Genomic DNA, 5,914 nt, shown 5'->3' on the forward strand with positions numbered 1-5,914 from the left:
TCAACGACCTCCACCGTCTCTTTACGGGTGAAGGGATGGGAGGTGGAAGCGATGTCGACGCCGTCGCCGCCGAAGACTTTGTTTTCGCGTTCGGCGCGGCATGTTACCGGCAACCTTTGCCAGGTCGCCGCCACATTTAAGCCCTTGTTCGCGATCCATGAGATCATTCGGCGGCGTTCTGCGATCACGAGCCAGGGCCTTAGGATGCATATCAACAAGCGACGACTTGTCCTTGGCAAGCCCCATTCTCCTAAGGATATCCTCGACAGTCGGGCCAAAATGATCCGCAAAGGAAAAACGAAGCAACGATCAAGTGAAAGAAATAAATCAAAGTTCAAATAACGAAACATTAAAAGCGAGAGATGGGCCTCACACCGACCCCACTCACCCCGTTCGAGGGCCGGTATGAGGCCGAGGCGTGCGTGAGCGGCTCATCCTGGAGAATGATCTGCGTTGGGGAATCCATCCCTTCGGCATCCCATTCTTCTCCGCCTCAAACAGCCTCATCGCCCGCTTCTCATCCGCATTAAGAAGGACCTTGCTGGCGTCCATCTTAAGCTTACTCCGGGAGACCCATTTGTCATGCTCCGCCTTAGTCTCGCACCGCAAATTGACTTAGTCTTTGGAAGGGGCGGTGGGTAATCCTCCAGGAACCTCAACGTACACCCACCGATCTTTCCAGTCCTTGCAGGAAGAAAGCTTATCAACGGAGACGTAACCCGGCTCCGTCTGCACGCTGTACCACCCAACGCGACCAGGGGCCGACGGCCGAAGACAATGAATTCGGCGGAATAAGTTCACCGTCGGGACCTCCCCCTTGAAAAGGCAGAGCCACACAAAGCCGACTATAGTCCTAATGGCCAACGGGTGTAGTTGGGCCACGGCGACGTTCATGGCTTTAATTATGGCCATAACGTGTTCATTCAGAGGAAACCGGAGTCCATACTCCAGGTGTCTGATGTATACGCCGATGCAGCCCGGAGGAGGGCAACAGACCGCCTGACCCTCCTCAGGGATAACAATTTTGTATCCCCTGCCGAAGTAGAAATGGCCCTCGAAAAGTGTTTCGCCGGAACAACTAGCGAACTTATGGGTCCAAGCACGGTCAGGGCAGACCTTACAGGCGTCGCCGTGATCCATGATATACTCCCTCCCCTCATTGGGACGAGTCCTTCCAACATCATCACCGTCATCATCAACATCATCATCATCCTCCCAATCCTCCAAAACTTTTGGATCAACTTCGGGAGAAGGAGACCTAGGGCCCCCAGACCTTATCGGGATGGCGTCTAGTATCTCCTCCTCATCAAGACGCGACGGGGAACCCCCCGGCGCACGGTTACTAGGACCGGCATCAGCAGAAGACATGTTCACAACAAAAACTTAAAAGCTAAAAGTTGAAAAATTTGTTTGTTTACCTTGAAGAAAAGTCTTTGCCCCAAGTAACAATTCGATAACTAGAGAGAAGTTTTCGTCAAAGAGGGCTAGAAAGAAGAAATTTTTTGAGAAAATGAATTTGGAAGGCCAAATTCAAGGGCTAACTCTCCTATTTATAGGGCAAAGCCCACTCAATCCGACCAATCAGGGCAAAGTCCATGAAGAGTCAACCAATCAGCAACGGGACACATGTCAAGCATGCAGCCATGGAAGGTCAATCGACAAACAGTTACAAAACTTCTTCAACACGCTCCTACAGAATGCCAATCGACGTATCTTCTTCAACACACCCCATGGTATCTACTTGCCAAACGGCCCGCTGATTCAACCAAGCTTGGCAGCACCGCCTGGGGGCAATCAAAAGCACACGGCACTCACAACCTCGGTCTCGGCCAGCACCACTTTCTTTTCCACATCTGACGTCCATTACACATCCATGTGGAGGGGGATATGGTACGGCCTAAGCAGAACCAAGCCGAGGTAGAAGAAGCCGGGGCAGAAAAATTTTTCCTTGCGCAGAATACGCTCAACACTCATCGAAGGTCCATACCACGGCATAGACTACGCTGGGGGCAAATTGATGGGGCATATTCTGCACCCGCTGACCAAGTCAACATATTGAGCAAGGTCAAAGATATCCACAGCAAGTCAACGACTTAGACAGCCTAACCGACGCAGCCTGTCGGCATGTCTCTTGTGCCTCGGCTAGGACAACTAGCCAGCCGGGGCACATATCCGCGTACTCATATCCAAGACCCCTCGGCGGCGAGTCAACAGGGCCCGTCGGCCTGCCATGGGTCCGTAGGCCGAGGGTAGATCAGTCTTTCCACCTGCTAGCCACTTGGCCACTTGGCCACTACGTGACAAAAGGTGAAAGTCTATAAAAACTCCTCAACCCTCATTGAGGAAAGGATCCACAATTTAACCTAAGAATCACTATTCATCTGGTAATATCTTCCTTATCTCTCTACAAAATATACTTCGCCAAGTAACACATAACTTAATCCTTTTAAGTTTACTGACTTGAGCGTCGGAGTGAGTTCGCTCGGTACAAAGCCGAGCCCTCAGTTTGTTCATTGTTTCAGGAGACCGAAAGGAGGATTCAATCAAAGACGTCATTCTACAAGCACGGGTGGTAACAACTAACTGCTCTGGAATTACACCCGGAACACTCGTGTTCTTCATTGTAGGGGCACTACAAAGGCATGAATAGCCTAGGCAATTGTTATTCCCACACTAAGGTAAATCACTACACAACAATAAAATCATAAGTTGCTCCCTCACTTCTCTCAAAATAATGAATATCTTGATCAAGGCACAAAAATACAAACCCAAAAATGACAAAAATTCAATGTAATAATTGAAATACAAGTTAGGGAGTTAGAATATTTACAAATGGTGGTTTAGGGAGGACTCCAACAAACTCTCATCCAATGTGAGATGTCAAGGGGGCATGTTCAAGGTGTTGTTGATGTTACTCAACACCTTGAAGAAGTAGTCGAAAGCTTGCTCATTATCATGATAAAGGTCCTCAATAGATTTTTGCACTTGTTGTTCTCCGTGATGGTTTTGGTTCATAGCATTACCAATATAGGGATTGAATATCCCTTCGAACTCATCATCCCAAAGACCGCAAACTTCATCTACTTGATTATTAAAAATTTCTTGAGTTGATAGAGAAAACTCTCCTTATTTCTTGTCTTGGCCAATGAGGCCCTCTTCTTCACTTGTCATGAGTGAGCTTTTCAAGCTCTCATTGTTGCTATTTCCTTGCTCTTTTGATGGAGCATCATCCACTTTCTTTTTCCATTCCAACTTCTTCCTATCATCCTTCCGGCTATAGTGATCAACCATAAAGCACGGCTCATGCAATCAGGGAACTCTCATGGTCTTGTCAAGATTGAAAGTGATGGTTTCATCTCATTTTCCATTCCAACTTCTTCCTATCATCCTTCCGGCTATAGTGATCAACCATAAAGCACGGCTCCTGCAATCGGGGAGCTCTCATGGTCTTTTCAAGATTGAAAGTGATGGTTTCATCTCCCACTTCTAGGGTGAGCTCTCCATACTTCACATCAATCACTGCTCCCGCGGTGTGCAAGGAAGGTCTTCCTAAGATAATATGAATGTTGGAGTCTTCTTCCATGTCAACAATAACAAAATCCACCGGGATGAAGAATTTTCCAATTCTCACGGGAACATCTTCCCATACCCCTAAAGGTGTCTTTGTTAATCTATCCGCCATTTGAAGCGTGATGTTGGTACATTTGAGTTCTCCCATTCCTAGCCTCTTGCTAACCGAATATGGCATGACACTAACACTTGCCCCAAGGTCACATAGAGCGTTGTTCATTGTAGTGTCACCAATAGTGGATGGAATGGAGAAACTTCCCGGATCCTTGAGTTTTGGAGGTGAACTCCCTTGAAGGATGGCACTACTCACCTTAGTGAAGCCAATAGTCTCCAGCTTCCGGATTGATTTCTTCTTCGTAAGGATGTCCTTCATGTACTTTGCATAGGCCGGAACGTGATTGATCAATTCCGTGAAAGGAATCGAGACTTCTAAATTCTTCACAATCTCCATGAATTTTCCAAGTTGGTTATCAAACTTAGGCTTAGCTTGACGACTCGGGAATGGAAGTCTAATTACAATGGGCTCCTTTTCTTTGGCCTTTTCTTCACTTTTCTCTGAAACTTCTTGATTGGTGGGTTCTTCTTCCCTAGAGTTTTGCACAACTCTTTCCTTGTCACTAGCTTCCACAACTTCATCCTCAACTTGCTTCTTTGGTCCTTCATATCTCGTACCACTCCTCAAGTGAATGGCACTAACCGTTTCATGTCTTGGAGGATTACTTTGAGGTGGTAATTGCCCCTTTTGTCTTTGAGAGTTTGAAGATGCTAGTTGGGTCATTTGAGTTTCCAACATTTTTGTGTGGGCTAGGATGTTATTGATGGTGATGTCTTTTGCTTGGCTATCTTTTTTAATTTGAGTGAAAAATTCTTGTTGATTCTTTTGCATTTGGAGGACCGCTTTTTGAACATCAAATCCTTGGTCATTTTGTTGATTGTATGGAGTTTGATTGTGATAACCTTGGTTTTGGTTGTAAAAGGGTCTTTGATTTTGGTTTCTCATGGGAGGTGGGGTGTATGTTGGTTGAGGGTTTTGAACATTTTGGCTTTTGTATGAGAGATTTGGGTGAAATTTGGTGTTTTCATTGTAATAGTTGGAATAAGGGGTACCACTTTTGTATGCTTGAAAAGCATTCACTTGTTCATTTGTTCCCCTACATTCACTTTGGTCATGTCCCAAAGTTCCACAATTCTCACATATCCCACTTGGGATTGATGAAGATGCCACCATGGCATTAACATGATGCTTTGTTGATTTTGAGGCTTCTTCAAGTTTAGCCATAACCTTCTCGAACTTCAAGTTGATGGTATCAATATGAGCACTAAGGTGAGCACCCAATTGAGTAATAGAGTCCACTTCATGCTTTCCTCCTCTACTAGCCTTGCGAGGTCTACTATATTGTGAATTATGGACCGCCATTTCCTCAATCTTGTTCCAAGTTTGATTATCGTCAACTTCGGTGAACATACCATTTGATCCCATGTTGAGAATGTTTCTTGAGTCTTCATAAAGACCATTCCAAAATTGTTGTACCAAGAACCACTCGCTAAGTCCATGATGAGGACATGAGCGACAAATTCCTTTGAATCGCTCCCAAGCCTCATACAAATATTCTTCATCCCTTTGCTTAAAACCCGTAATTTGAGTTCTTAGCATGTTAGTCTTTTCCGGAGGGTAGAATTTTTTGTAGAAAGCTAGAACCAACTTCATCCAAGAGTCAATTCCAAGAGTAGCCTTATCAAGGCTTTTCAACCATTGTTTTGCGGTGCCAATTATAGAAAACGGAAATAATACCCATCGAATTTGGTCTTGAGTCACTCCGGTTTGTGAAATTGCATCACAATAGTCACAAAAAGTTTCCATGTGGGAATGAGGGTCTTCACTAGGCATCCCCCCAAATTGGCTTCTTTCGACTAATTGGATAAATGCGGATTTTGCAATGAAATTTCCGGTTAAGTGTTGTGGTGTGGGAGTACCATTGGGTAGGTTCTCCTCGGTTGGTACGGAATGTGATGAAAATTTAGGCATTGTGGGTTGATTGTGTGATTGATGTTGTGTTGGGTTCTCCTCACCTTCTCTTGAAAAAGGGTTGATGAACTCAATAGTGTTTGGTTGAATATCTACAACCTCACCAATACCTCTCAAAGTGTTTCTAGCAAGTCTTCTATTGGTTGTCAAAGTCCTTTCAATTTTGTGATCAATGGGTAACAAGTTACCTTGTGATCTTCTAGACATGCAAAATATCAAACAACTCGAAAACAATTAGAACAAACCTTGAGGAGTTTTACTTCCCCAAGGCAAAGAAAGACACAACTAATAACAATCAAAGAAAATCAAATCAAGTTA

The 5,914-nt window shown here is 44.9% G+C and overlaps 1 non-coding gene across 1 annotated transcript; it reads left to right on the plus strand.

Moving 5' to 3' along the window:
- Positions 1-5,117: 5,117 nt before the first annotated feature.
- LOC141625805 (small nucleolar RNA R71) lies at positions 5,118-5,224 on the plus strand. The gene has a single exon (XR_012535558.1). It is a non-coding gene; the product is annotated as a small nucleolar RNA R71 (small nucleolar RNA).
- The last annotated feature ends 690 nt before the right edge of the window (positions 5,225-5,914 follow it).

This window comes from Silene latifolia, chromosome X (genome assembly GCF_048544455.1).
Source record: "Silene latifolia isolate original U9 population chromosome X, ASM4854445v1, whole genome shotgun sequence".
Taxonomy (NCBI): domain Eukaryota; kingdom Viridiplantae; phylum Streptophyta; class Magnoliopsida; order Caryophyllales; family Caryophyllaceae; genus Silene; species Silene latifolia.